Source organism: Suncus etruscus, chromosome 13, assembly GCF_024139225.1.
Source record: "Suncus etruscus isolate mSunEtr1 chromosome 13, mSunEtr1.pri.cur, whole genome shotgun sequence".
NCBI lineage: Eukaryota > Metazoa > Chordata > Mammalia > Eulipotyphla > Soricidae > Suncus > Suncus etruscus.
In genome coordinates, this window is record NC_064860.1 from 18,980,523 (window position 1) to 18,996,144 (window position 15,622).

The 15,622-nt window shown below is 38.6% G+C and overlaps 1 protein-coding gene across 1 annotated transcript in view; it reads right to left on the minus strand.

Moving 5' to 3' along the window:
- AGTR1 (angiotensin II receptor type 1) overlaps positions 1–15,017 on the minus strand; it is a 48,975-nt gene extending 33,958 nt beyond the window's left edge. The window contains exon 1 of the mRNA XM_049785351.1: positions 14,940–15,017. The gene's annotated coding sequence lies outside the window, so the exon portion shown is untranslated. The remainder of the gene's footprint in view (positions 1–14,939) is intronic.
- Positions 15,018–15,622: the final 605 nt, after the last annotated feature.

Sequence of the window (15,622 nt, forward strand, 5' to 3'; positions counted from 1 at the left end):
CGAGGTCTTTAATCCATTTGGATTTTACCTTTGTACATGATGTTAGCTGGGGGTCTAAGTTTAATTTTTTGCAAGTGGCTATCCAATTGTGCCAACACCACTTGTTGAAGAGGCTTTCCCTGCTCCATTTAGGATTTCCTGCTCCTTTATCAAAAATTAGATGGTTGTATCTCTGGGGAACATTTTCTGAGTATTCAAGCCTATTCCACTGATCTGAGGACCTATCCTTATTCCAATACCATGCTGTTTTGATAACTGTTGCTTTGTAGTACAGTTTAAAGTTGGGAAAAGTAATTCCTCCCATATTCTTTTTCCCAATGATTGCTTTAGCTATTCGAGGGTGTTTATTGTTCCAAATGAATTTCAAAAGTGTCTGATCCACTTCTTTGAAGAATGTCATGGGTATCTTTAGAGGGATGGCATTAAATCTGTATAATGCCTTGGGGAGTATTGACATTTTGATGATGTTAATCCTGCCAATCCATGAGCAGGGTATGCGTTTCCATTTCCGTGTGTCCTCTCTTATTTCTTGGAGCAGAGTTTTATAGTTTTCTTTGTATAGGTCCTTCACATATTTAGTCAAGTTGATTCCAAGATATTTGAGTTTGTGTGGCACTATTGTGAATGGGGTTGTTTTCTTAATGTCCATTTCATCCTTATTACTATTGGTATATAGAAAGGCCATTGATTTTTGTGTGTTAATTTTGTAGCCTGCCACCTTGCTATATGAGTCTATTGTTTCTAGAAGCTTTTTGATAGAGTCTTTAGGGTTTTCTAAGTAGAGTATCATGTCATCTGCAAACAGTGAGAGCTTGACTTCTTCCTTTCCTATCTGGATTCCCTTGATATCCTTTTCTTGCCTAATCGCTATAGCAAGTACTTCCAGTGCTATGTTGAATAGGAGTGGTGAGAGAGGACAGCCTTGTCTTGTGCCAGAATTTAGAGGGAAGGCTTTCAGTTTTTCTCCATTGAGGATAATATTTGCCACTGGCTTGTGGTAGATGGCCTTCACTATATTGAGAAAGGTTCCCTCCATTCCCATCTTGCTGAGAGTTTTGATCAAGAATGGGTGTTGGACCTTATCAAATGCTTTCTCTGCATCTATTGATATGATCATGTGGTTTTTATTTTTCTTGTTATTGATGTTGTGTATTATGTTGATAGATTTACGGATGTTAAACCAGCCTTGCATTCCTGGGATGAAACCTACTTGATCGTAGTGGATGATCTTCTTAACGAGGCATTGAATCCTATTTGCCATGATTTTGTTGAGGATCTTTGCATCTGCATTCATCAGTGATATTGGTCTGTAATTTTCTTTTTTGGTAGCGTCTCTGTCTGGTTTAGGTATCAAGGTGATGTTGGCTTCATAAAAGCTATTTGGGAGTGTTTCTGTTTGTTCAATTTCATGAAAGAGTCTTGCCAAGATTGGCAGTAGTTCCTCTTGGAAAGTTTGATAGAATTCATTAGTGAATCCATCTGGACCTGGGCTTTTGTTTTTCGGCAGACATTTGATTACTGTTTTAATTTCATCAATGGTGATGGGAGTGTTTAGATATGCTACATCCTCTTCCTTCAACCGTGGAAGATTATAAGAGTCCAAGAATTTATCCATTTCTTCCAGGTTCTCATTTTTAGTGGCGTAGAGTTTTTCAAAGTAGTTTCTGATTACCCTTTGAATCTCTGTCATATCAGTAGTGATCTCTCCTTTTTCATTCCTGATACGAGTTATCAAGTTTCTCTCTCTCTCTTTCTTTGTTAGGTTTGCCAGTGGTCTATCAATCTTGTTTATTTTTTCAAAGAACCAACTTTTGCTTTCGTTGATCTTTCGGATTGTTTTTTGAGTTTCCATTTCGTTGATTTCTGCTCTCAGCTTTGTTATTTCCTTCTGTCTTCCTATTCTTGGGTCCTTTTGTTGAGTATTTTCTAGTTCTATTAGCTGTGTCATTAAGCTACTCAGGTAAGCTCCTTCTTCCTTCCTGATGTGTGCTTGCAAAGCTATAAATTTTCCTCTCAGTACTGCTTTTGCTGTGTCCCATAAGTTCTGAGAGTTTGTGTCTTTATTGTCATTTGTTTCCAGGAACCTTTTTATTTCCTCCTTGATTTCATCTCGGACCCACTGGTTATTGAGCATGAGGCTGTTTAACTTCCAGGTGTTAAAGTGTTTCTTCTGAGTCCCTTTGGAATTCACAAATAATTTCAGAGCCTTGTGGTCAGCGAAGGTAGTCTGCAAAATTTCTATCCTCTTGATCTTATGGAGGTATGTTTTATGTGCCAGCATGTAGTCTATCCTGGAGAATGTCCCATGTACATTGGAGAAGAATGTGTATCCAGGTTTCTGGGGATGGAGTGTCCTATATATATCCACTAGGCCTCTTTCTTCCATTTTTCTCCTCAGGTCTAGTATATTCTTGTTGGGTTTCAGTCTGGTTGACCTGTCCAGTGTTGACAAAGCCGTGTTAAGGTCCCCCACAATTATTGTGTTGTTGTTGATATTATTTTTCAGATTTGTCAACAGTTGTATTAAATATTTTGCTGGCCCCTCATTCGGTGCATATATGTTTAGGAGAGTGAATTCTTCCTGCTCTACGTACCCCTTGATTAATATAAAATGTCCATCTTTGTCCCTTACAACCTTCCTGAGTATAAAGTTTGCATTATCTGATATTAGTATGGGCACTCCAGCTTTTTTATGGGTGTTGTTTGCTTGGATAATTTTTCTCCAGCCTTTTATTTTGAGTCTATGTTTGTTCTGACTATTCAGGTGCGTTTCTTGTAGGCAGCAGAAGGTTGTATTGAGTTTTTTGATCCATTTAGCCACTCTGTGTCTCTTAACTGGTGCATTTAGTCCATTGACGTTGAGAGAAAGAATTGTCCTGGGATTTAACGCCATCTTTATTTCAAAATTTGGTGTGTCTTTTGGGTAGTCTTGTCTTAGATTAGGTCTTTCAGTTTTTCTCTTAAGACTGGTTTTGTGTCTGTGAAGTTTCTGAGCTGTTTTTTGTCTGTGAAACCATGTATTCTTCCATCAAACCGGAAAGTGAGTTTTGCTGGGTATAGTATTCTGGGTGAAGCATTCATTTCATTCAGTCTTGTCACAATATCCCACCACTGCTTTCTGGCATTGAGTGTTTCTGGTGACAGGTCTGCTGTCAATCTGAGGGAAGCTTGCTTGAACATGATTTCCCCTTTTGATCTTGCTGTTTTCAGAATTCTGTCTCTATCTGTGGGATTTGTCATTGTGACTAGGATGTGTCTTGGGGTGGTTGTTCTGGGGTCTCTTTTGGTTGGTACTCTTCGGGCATGCAGGATTTGATCACATATATTCTTTAGCTCTGGAAGTTTCTCTTTAATGATGTTCTTGACCATTGATTCTTCCTGGAAATTTTCTTCCTGGGTCTCTGGGACTCCAATGATTCTTAAGTTGTTTCTGTTGATCTTATCATAGACTTCTATTTTCGTCTGTTCCCATTCTTTGACTAATTTTTCCATTGTCTGCTCATTTGCTTTAAGTTTTTTGTCCAATCTCTCCTGCTGTATAGAATTGTTATGTATCTCATCTTCCACAGCACCAAGTCTATTCTCAGCTTCTGATACCCTGTCCCAGAGCTTATCCATTTTGTCATTCACTTCGTTTACTGACTTTTTCAGTCCTGTTAGTTGACATGTTATTTCAGTTTGGAGTTTTGTCATTTCTGCCTTCATATTTTCTTGGTTCTTATTAGTGTTCTGTTCAACTCGATCCATGGTTTCTTGGAGTCTGTTGAGCACCTTCCATATTGCTAGTCTAAAGTCCTTATCTGAGAGGTTGATTAGTTGTTCAGTCATTATCTGGTCCTCAGAATTGTCATCTTCATTCTCTATGTCTGATGCTGGCCTGCGTTGTTTCCCCATTGTCACACTTGTATTGTGGGGTTTTCTATGTGTTGTGGTGGTATTCATTGTCTATATGATGTAGGCAGCACACTCCTCTGGCTCCTCCCTTTCTGGATGGGCTGACTTGCCTCTAAGGGAGGGGAGTCCTCCGTGGATGAAGCCTCACACTGGGTCAAATCTTAGGCCCGAGCATGCAACAGAGAAAACAGTCCAGAGAGAAATGTTTGCTTCTGTGATATAGCGCCGTTCTTAGTGTGATTTTTCCTTCTTGTTGCAATGGAGTTCTTTCCTTAGAAAGAGTGCACGGCCGCGTAGCGAAGCGGAGCGGCCGTGCTCCTCTGAGCCTCTTTTTGCCCCACTCGCAAGAGTTTCACGCAAGAGGACAGTAGACAGACATAGACAGGTCACACTCACAGCCTTTCACAGTTGAGCCCCAGTGGGCCGGTGTACTTTCGCGGATTTTCCCCGCCTGGTGTCACACACAGGGAGCCGGCTTTTGCCCAGATAGCATTGTTATCTCTTCCCGAATGTAGTTTCTTTGGAGTTAGCTTCCCAGGGCTCTGAGGAGAGCTTCCAGAGTTCAGGAAAGACAGAGAAGGGTAGGACAGGGCTCCCTTCCGGTGCTCAGTTCCTCAGAGGAAGCACAGCCCGGTGGAGATTCTGCAGGTAGAGCAGTCAGCACTCTGCCTGGAAACCCCCACCTGCAGCCTTTTCTCACTCACTCACTGGCTCGCTGGGTAGCTCCCGAATGTAGTTTCTTTGGGGTTCACTTCCCAGGGCTCTGAGGAGAGCTTCCAGAGTTCAGGAAAGACAGAGAAGGGTAGGACAGGGCTCCCTTCCGGTGCTCAGTTCCTCAGAAGAAGCACAGCCCGGTGGAGATTCTGCAGGTAGAGCAGTCAGCACTCTGCCTGGAAACCCCCACCTGCAGCCATTTCTCACTCACTCACTGGCTCGCTGGGTAGCTTCTGAATGTAGTTTCTTTGGGGTTCGCTTCCCAGGGCTCTGAGGAGAGCTTCCAGAGTTCAGGAAAGACAGAGAAGGGTAGGACAGGGCTCCCTTCCAGTGCTCAGTTCCTCAGAAGAAGCACAGCCCGGTGGAGATTCTGCAGGTAGAGCAGTCAGCACTCTGCCTGGAAACCCCCACCTGCAGCCATTCGACAGGCATTCTTTAAACTCATCTTGTCTTTCCAAAATCATTTGATTGAGCTGTATTTTCCATTTATTTATTTATTTATTTATTTATTTATTTATTTATTTATTTATTTATTTATTTATTTATTTATTTTTGGGGGGTTTGGGGCCACACCCAGTGGCACTCAGGGGTTACTCCTAGCTCTGTGCTCAGAAATCGCTCCTGGCTTGGGGGACCATACGTGACACTGGGGGATCAAATCATGGTCTGTCCTAGGTCAGCTGCAGGCAAGGCAAATGCCCTACTGCTACGTTACCTCTCTGGCCCTGTATTTTTTCCATTTTACGACGATGCTGAAATAAGCAGGGCCCCAAAACTGAACCTAACTGAAGAAAGCATTTTATCATAAGAGCAGGACTAGGCTTTGACAGTTTGGTCTCTTTACAGTTTTTGCATACACATACTGGAATTCCAAAATAGCTACATGCTTCCTGAAACCAAAGACATCTGCCCAGACCAATGTCACGTCAATTCAAGTGAGTATTTGTGTTTTTCTATGAGAAAAGGAAAGCTCCTTGTTTAAAGTTATGTATTATAAATTCTCAGAATGTTCTATCTCTTTGAAGGGCAATTTTATGGGATGTCAAGGACAGAAGGGGTATACTGGAACTAAATTCCTGGTGAGTTATAAATATCTATTTGTACACGAACCAGTCCCAAGATATGAAAACATAACAGAAGTTCTTGCTGGGTTTGTTTATGTTCAGAGAGCCACCAGCACAATTCCAGCCAGACCCTAGATTCAGGATCCTTTTTAGGGTGTTTAAAAGTGATTGTGACTCACATGATTTTGGGGGAGAAAAGTACAGGCAAGAGTATAGGCAAGAGCTTCTTGAGAGTTCAGAGAAGCAGGTTCAGCGGGAGGTGTCATGCAGTAGATAGTATCTTGTCTAGCTCTGCTCATACCTGCCTGCTTCTCCTAACATAATTTAGAGAAACTCACCAATAAAGTTGGACAGGAGGCAATTTGGGGTAAAGAACTATTTAAACATTTGCTTGTGATCTGAATCCAAGTGGTTCTGGAGGGCTGAAGGGAAAGAGATCACAAGGCTAGAATACAAGCTATACATATGGGAAGCCTGGGTTTGATTACCACAAAGTACCTCAAGCACCAGAAGTGTGACCCCAAATTCAAAATTAAAATCAAGTTATAGGGGCTGTTGAGGTGGCGCTAGAGGTAAGGTGTCTGCCTTGCAAGCGCTAGCCAAGGAAGGACCATGGTTTGATTCCCCGGCATCCCATATGGTCCCCCCAAGCCAGGGACGATTTCTGAGCACTTAGCCAGGAGTAACCCCTGAGCATTAAACGGGCATGGCCCAAAAAACCAAAAAAAAAAAAAATCAAGTTATACATTTAAGTAGAGGTAGTGGTTACTTGAAACTTGTCCAAGTTACATACTCTGCAAATCTCAAATGGGAAGGACCTAAAGGATCATAAACTACAGGAAATAATACATATTAAATTAAGATTTTTATGTTTTGATTTTCAGGTGTTAAAATGTGTCTTAATATTGGTGTTTATCCCAAGTTAAATGACTCAAGACTAGAATGATTTGAAAACATTTACTAAAATCTTATTTGGCAGAAACAGTGACAATCAGTAAAAAGAATGGGCATTTGTCTGATGAGAAATCAAAACATTTAAAAAAAATTGTAGGCTCTGGGACTTCCAAGCCATTGCTGATTGTTTTTCTAGAAAAACACAGCTTCATATATTTTTCTCAATCTGTCCATGATCACATCTCACTCTTTCTCTTAAGAAAGTCTCTAAGGGAGGCCTGGAAGGCAGCAGACCCATTTGGGGGAAACATAATAACACAGATGCTTATCTTTCCCATGGCCCCATCTGCTGGAAATAGTAACTGAGTCTTTTGTCTGAGTGGTAAGCGGGTAGAAGAGGAGCTGCAGAAAATCAAATTAGCAGGAGAGAAACTATTAGTCTTCATTTTCTATTTCCAACCTGCAAACACAGATTGTTAAAGATGCCTGTTCACTAATCCTCATTAGGAAATCTTGAAGAATAGCAGGACAAGGGGGAAGCAGGGAAATTATGAGGAAAAAAATGCCACCAAGAGGGAATATAAAGTCAGGATGGTCTTCCTGATATAGACTTTCTGTACATCTTTAGATTGGTTGAGTTTAAAATTTTCCAGTTACTTAGTAATCTTGTTCTTAGTTAAATGTGGATGGATGGCATTAATATCACCCAACATGTATCTTTTAATTTAGAATTTTCATTTTGTCAAGCTGTATCATAAAATTTCACTGGAACAATTAGTTAGGAGATCATTTTGCATTTTGTGTGTGGTATATCCTATATCTCTAGGACTTCTGTTAGCAATATCTCTGAGTAAGAAAGCACACTATCACTGAAAATAATCCTATGGCAATTTTTTCAACCTTACCCTAACTTTTTGTTATTTGAGGAGTTATATATTTTTAGACTTAAAGCTTTGGAGTGATAGTTATAACATTAAAAGTTTCTGGAATAGGGACCGGAGCGGTGATGCCTTGCAAGTGCTAGTCTAGGTCGGACTACGGTTTGATCCCCCTGTGTCCCATATGGTCCCCCCAAGCCAGGAGCGATTTCTGAGAGCATAGCCAGGAGTAACCCTTGAGAGTCAACTGGTGTGGCCAGAAAAAAAAGTATTTGGAATATTCCAAAGTTGTCTAGCAAGGCACTTGGGTGTTCAGAAGAAACTGATATCTGTATTGATAGGTGAAACAATAAGAATTTGATTTGTATCCATTGAGCCAGTCACTAGAGATTAAACCATGGATCTGACTTCTTTTAAAAATCTTCAATTCTGAAAGCATTTGACCTAATGTTGGCATATAGTCATTTTTCCAGTCTTCATAGAACTCTTTCTTTCTTACTAAGGAGGTTTTCCCTAAATACCCTTTGAAAGCTTCTCTTTCCTTACATATTATTTTGTTCCCCATGTCAGCTAACATATTCTATATTTTACTTGTTTTCTGTCTACACAGAGTAGAAATGGGTCTGGGCACCTTGTTTGCTTTTCTTGGTGCTAAGTCCTTAGTGCTGAGAGCAGCAATGGCAAGTAAATATCCAACGAAAATACTTATTGAATGAATCACAGCAGCAGAATCTGTGGCAAATCATAACCCCACGTAGCTTATGTTCTGTTTATTATCATCCTCATTTAGAAGGGCTCTTACTGGCAAGCCAGTTCTTTAATATTCCTATTATAGAGTTAAAGGCAGGATTATTTCACACTTGTTCAATAACAAGTTTCTAGTCCTTGTCATTGCAACTTGAAATGCCAGAAGCCTCTGGGCAATACATACATGTGGAAAACTGTACCCAATATAAACAGTCAAGAAGGTAGAGCTGTGACAAAATCCAGAGCTCATTCTACCCTACTTAAAAGCATTTGGATTTGAAAAGAAATATAAAACAAGACCCATCTCCCTGTGCTTTCAAAGGCCCTGTATGTCTATATGACCAATCGAACCATAAGTCTATATTCTGAGTCACATTACATTTTCTTCCTTTTACAATGATACATACACAGGCTTAAGTAAGTGGCTGCTCCATATCAAGTCAGAAAAAAAAATCACCTATCAAATCTAATTATATTTTCTTCCCATCTAAATTTTATATTACCTTCCCCTTTTGGGGCAGAAATAGTCCCTCTTGGGTCCTCAGTCACTGATTATTGTAAATCTAATTGATTCTTAACATTTCACTAATAAAGTTAACTAAAACTAATTAGATATTGAATAAAAGTTTGCTGTGAAATTAATTTTATATTTAGTTTAAGCATTCTTAATTATTTGAATGGCTGAAGAGGGTTATAGAATTATATTCTCTTGAAATCTATCTTATTCCTATCTATCTATCTATCTATCTATCTATCTATCTATCTATCTATCTATCTATCTATCTATCTATCTATCTATCTATCTCAACCAATTTTGCTTGATAGATAGTGTCCACTAAAACTAATTAACTATGAAAGCTAAAGGCAGAAAAAAGATCCTAAGGAGATAAAATTGAATAACATTACATAGAGCTTTTTAAGATGTCAACTTGTCTGCATTTGTTGTGTATCTTTAGAAAGCTAAAATAAAAAATTTAATGTATTGATATTCATTTTTTGTTCAACGTACAGACTTTCCTTCACTTAATCTATATTATATATCTCAATTTCAATTCAGATCTTGCATTTTCTCTAATTCATTCATCTAATGAAATCTAATATTCAGTGGAAATCCAGAGGGATTTTACTGCTACTTCAATTGCCCTCAAATTAGTAGCTACACTGTATGCCAACATCATAGTCATTTTTAAGGTTCCCTCGTTACTCAGATGTTTTTATATCAGAAGATGTTCTCTGTAAAACAAAGACTATTATTTATTAATTGTTGGAAGTTGAATAAACCATGGCTGACCCACTCACTTTACAGAACAATAACATAGAACATAGCAAGAGAAGCTCTTGGTATCATTCAGTTTTGCACTGTTTTTACATGTTAAGCCAAGGCTAGATGTCTTGCTTTGTAAAATTAAGGAAAACCCTTCTCTATTGGTTGTTTCAACCTCCTCATCTACAGTGACCACACCAGGGAAAATGTGGTAGCAAATGTCCACAGTATCCACCCCCTTAGACATGGGAGCCTCATGGAGGAATCACAGTTCAGTTTCTAGGCCAAAGATCTTCAGTCTGTAGCATGTCTTTGTCTGTAGTGGCTGTTAATTTTTTATTTTTTGGTAGGGATGTGTGTTGTGGATACAAATTGTAACTTTGTGGATGGTAGAGGAAACCAGGTTTTCATTGACTGGACTTTAGACCTGATTTATGATTTAAGTTGTTATGATATGATGTAGGAACCAGAAGCCAGGCATGGAGTCAAGTTTGGATACTGAGTTGGATCCTGAGTTATGGCAGGGCACCTGGATCTGTCCTGCTCAAATCTGAAAAGGTGGAAAGTTATCTTCCATTAGGGCAGTGATATATTATTACATTTCTGAGATTATGGAATTATTTCATTTGTGGGAATTAAGGGGCTCTGATGAACTGCTCAGGCGTTTTTATAAGATTTACCAATCAGGCAATAATTTAATGAAAGAGTCCAATAATATGATACTGCTCAGACCCTTCAGAAGTGCCAGTGATTACTCAGGCCACCCTGAATGCTTGAGTGTCTATAGGACTATACCCGGTAGTCTCAGGAGAAGTATGTGGTACTAGGGATCAAACCAGGGTTAATTATACCACTAGAAATTCCATATTATCTCTTTAGCTTCTTTGGGATTAAAAAACTGAATTTTAGATGCCATTATTTTCTTACACTTCTTAAAACAAATAACTACTTAAAGGAGATGACTACATTTTGGTGTTAGTTAATATTTTTTCTGCCATCAAAACGGAGCTTCTAAAATAAAAAAAAAAACCTTCCTCAAAGAATAAATACAAATGGCCTATAGGCACATAAAATGCTCCACATCACTGATCATCTGGGAGATGCAAATCAAAACAACAGTGAGATACCATCTCATGCCACAGAGATTGGCACAAATCACCAAGAACAAGAACAATCAGTGCTGCCCGGGATGTGGGGAGAAAAAAACTTTAATTCACTGCTAGTGGGATGCCATATAATTCCAGATTTTATGGAAAACAATATGGAGATTCCTCAAAAAACTGCAAATTGAGCTCCCATATGATTCAGTAATACCACTCCTAGGGATATACCCTATGAACACAAAAACACAATAGAAAAATTCCCTCTGCACAACTATATTCATTGCAGCGCTATTTAAAATAGCCAGAATCTGGAAACAACCCAGATGTCCGACAGCAGATGAATGGCTGAAGATACTGGTACATTTATACAATGGAATACTATGCAGCTATCAGGAAAATGAAGTCATGAAATTTTCCTATACATGGATAGACATGAAAACTATTATGGTGAGTGAAATAAATCAGAGAAAGTGAGATAGATACAAAATATTCTTAGTCATCTGTGGAATTTATGACAAATAAAAGATAGTATTGTAATAATACTCAAGACAATAGAGATGAGGCTGGAAGGACTGACCCATATTATGAAGCTTACCACAAAGATTGGTGAGTGCAGTTAGAGGAAAAACTACACTAACAACTATCATAATAATGGAAGTGAGTGAGAGAAATAGAATGCCTGTCTCGAAAACAGGCAGGGGTTGGGGAGGAGGGAGATGAGGGGCATTGGTGGTGGAAGGTTGCACTGGTAAGGGAGGGGGTGTTCTTTTTCATAACTGAAACCCAATTGCAAACATGTTTGAAATCATGGTACTTAAATAAAGATATTATTAAAAAACAGAGCTTCTGGATTTAGAGAAGATTCTTTGAGTACTTTCAATTATTAAAATATTAACATTTTTCTAGTATAAGTCAGAATCACATTACTAGTTATGTGCTAAGCAGACCTACTTATATTATTCAAGTATAAGGACAATAATAATGTAGATAAACCATGTGGCTAATAATTTAGAGAGAAATCCTCTGTTTTGTAGAGAAAGCTATATATTTGTTGGAAAAAAAATCCCCATCAATCTACAAACAGCTAAGTTTTACATTTACTATTTTCATAGATAAGACTCTGGGATTCATATTTGACAGTGCCAACTGCAAATAAATTCCAATTATTTATGCTTCCATTGAAAAAAATGAGGCTATTAAATGTAGAAAAAGAATACTGGCTGTATATCTACATGCCTTCTTCAGAGCTTGTTATACAGCTATTTCCATTTTTTGATGGTTCGATGACTCAAAGACAGATTTGTTTTTAATTTTTTGCCTATGTACTAAGCAACCATTAGTCAGGAACTAAATGTAATTGAATCACTAGGTATAAGCAACTGGAAAGTAATCAAAACTGATGGTTTAAATAATGGAATCATACTAATAGAAAGTGGTATACAATAATTTTTAAGAATATACTATCACAGGATTATTATATTAATTAAAATTAAAAGCAAATTACTGTTTTTTGGGATTCATATAATTTTTAAGTGAAGAGATAAAACTTCTAATACCTTATGTATTTCTATTAAGAAAGAAGAAGGAAGTGGTCAAATGCTTATTTTGCTTGACTTTCTAATTTCTCAATAAATGAGATTTGAGAAGATAGTCAACCAATAGTGTATAAACTTTGTATATGTGAGTTCCAGAGTTCACTCTACAGTAATCTCTCCCCCCCCCACCTACCCCTGTGCTCTAGGGGTAATTCTAGTGGACCCCTGAGTACTACTGCCATGGACCCTATAAAATAAAACAATAAACAATTCAAAAACTCATCAACCAAATAAGAACAAGGAAAAAAAAAAACAAACAAGCTATCATTTTCTCTATGCCAACTCAGACATCTCTACTATTGTAAGAAAAAAAAAATCACACTAGATATTAAAAAGTAATAAAAACAATAGCTTTTAAAAATGAGTCCACCTCTTGTTAGCTTTGTTTATTTTGAAATGACAATGACACAGGTGATAAAGCTAAGAGTCATCTATCAGTGCAGTAATTCTGTCTTGGCCTTTCCACAATTTTTGGGTGGGAGAGTCAGGTCAAATGGGGAGATATCAGGGCTTACATCTGGCTTTGTGCTTAGAAATCACCCCTGGGGTGTGCACAGGGACCCTGTATGGTATTCAGGGTTGGAGGGGGCTGGTCATGCACAATGAAAGTGCCTTACCCCTGTACTATAGAAAGCAAATTTTAATTAATTTAAATTAATAGCCATAGGTGGCAATGACCACCATATTGGATAGTGTAAGCTATTATGATCTATATTGATTCATAAGTCACTGAATATAGTAATTAGTCCTTTAAAACCATGATTAGGGTTTTAAAATTTGTTATAATAGACACTATCTTAATAATTTTTTGTCCTCCGAAAGAAATTCTGAAGTACTATTTATATATCACTACTTTAAATCAAGAGAGCAGAGTTCTTTAGTTGGTAGAAGTTTTAAAGGGACATAACAAAGTTCAGAAGATACTTCTGGAAAGTCTTTTTGTTTTTCAGTGCAGTGTTCCACAAGGGACCCCAATGACTATTTTATCGGAAACACCAGGCATATTGACTGAAGAATGGCAGAATTCAATAGAGCCTTCATTCTTAAGCAAATCACACTTTTTAGAATTATGCATCATTTCTTGTTCATTTGAAAGATAAATGTTTTAAAAAGTTTTCAAACAGCCTGTTTAAGTCAGTAGTTTGTTAAGTTGTCAGCTAAGCATTAATAGTTATATTCAAAGTTTTGTTACAGATATGTGAATGTTGGTCAGAAGCCAGATGTTTCTAGAATATCGTAAAGAGCCTCGTCTAAGAATCTTCCAGTAAAACATTCTGAATTAGTGTGAAGGCTAAGGGCTGCTACTGCCAAAAGTTTCTTCTATTAAGTCGTCCTAGGAGGTAAATGTAAAAGTACCTGTCTTGTGTGTGTTTTGTGGAGGAGGCATGCCCAGTGGTGGTCAGAGCTTACTCCTATCTTTTTGCACAGGGATCACTCATGGAAGTTTAATGGGATTATTTTGGGTTCCTGGGACTGACATATAGGTCAGACATAGACCAAGCTAGTTTGTAGCATATAAATCAAGCTCCTTAACCACTGAACTATTGCTCTGGCCCAAAGTACCCATTTTGTTGCTGTGTGTTTGATTTTGGGTCATATCTGAAAATGTTAAGGAGTTACACTTGACTCTGTATTAAAAAATTACTCCTCCTTTGGGACTATATGGGATGCTGGGGATCAAATCTGGGTCAGCCACAGGCAAAGCAAGTGCCTACCCACTGCAGTATCTTTCCAGCCTTAATGCACAAAATATAGGTATAAAATAAAGATGCCCATTTTAAGCATATTCCTAAATATTATTTATATATAATGTTTTAAATTAGCAATTATATGCGCTGCTTTTTTTCAGAACTGGATATTGCTGAGGGCATATAGTTTAGCTTTTCTAAGCATAATTATATCAGTTATCCCCCCAAATTTCCAGTGACAGGATCCTTTCAATGCTACTATTTTTGTTTTCAAGATTAAAGTAGTCCTAAGTGGCTACCGAAAATTCTGCCAACAATTCATGCCTGCCAACAAGTGTTTCTTACTTGTCAACCAAGCAAAGAATAAAGCAACCATCTGCTTCCGGCCATGTGACTGCCCATTCCACACGTAACTTCCCTCTCCTAGGAGGGACTAGAGGACATCACTCCTCTTTATTCAGGAAGCTGAAGACTTGTTCTTCCAGCTGTGTTTTTGGCAGGATGAAAAAAAAACCTTAGAGATGGGTAATTCCAGTAGCTACATTTTAAAGAATCTTATGCAGACCTATATGGTAGCATTTGGGAGAACAGAACAGCACCCAACTTGCAGATTCTAGATGAGGTTTCCAAATTTCTGTGCCTCAGGGGTACAGGGGTGCCCTGCACAACAGGGTGCTTCTATCTCAATTTTGTAGGGCACATTGGTTGACTTGGGAATAGTCTAGCAGCAATACTTATTTGTAAGATGCTTTGGCATTTGGACACATACACACACACAGAGGGACAGGATCTTCCAGCTTAGTCCAGGATGGAAATAACTGTTCTGAGGTCCCTGTACCACATGATGTGGGGTTGCACACCTCTCACCTGCTTTATTGTCAGTACATAGCTCCTGGATTATTCAGACACTGATGACATTTAAAACCAAAGAGACATATTTGTTCTGAAGCTGCACATTGGGAGCTGATGAAAATGCATGATTTTCAGCTTCCAGTTTCAGTCACTGGACATGATATATATCTAGTTTCTCATGTGGATCCCATTGCTGACACATGTGAGAATACTACTGACAGTTCAAGTGTGCAGGTGGAGACATACCTGGAGGTAGATCTCACTGGATGGCTTCCATGCCTTATTCAGGAAAGAGCCTGGGCACTGGAGATCAGCTGATCTTGAAACCAAGCTGAAAAGGAAGACAAAGATGTGGCTCTCTAAATATGGTTAGATAGTTATGTTAGGGACTTAGGGGAGAGGGTTTTAGGTCACACCAGATGGTGTTCCAGGTTTAATCCTGGCTCTCTGAATCATGGAGACAAGCTGGAAAGAAAAACAGAGAAGAATGTGGCTCACTAAATATGGTTAGGTACCGGATTTTCCAGCGTATAAGACGACTTTTGAAACAAAAAAAGTCAACCGAAAATAGGGGGTCGTCTTATACGCTGAGTATATCCCCAAAAATGTTTCAATATGCCGGTAAACGAAAATTGTCTAAATATTGCCACAAAATGAATTTTCCAACTCGATCCTGCACCAATCACTGCCAGGCTGCTCGGACCACCTCTCTAACTCAGCCAATCCAAGCAGGTGATGCATGCAAATTAGACAATGTTCTGGACCCGAATCTACACTGTATAAAGCCTGCTCAGATTGGCCAGAGTCAGAGAGGACGTCTATTACAGCATAATCTTTGGACCTTTGTTTGTTGTGATTGGCTCACTGTGGAAGATACAGCTGTAGCACAGGAACATTCTGTCTTATACAGCAAATATAGGCCTAAACCT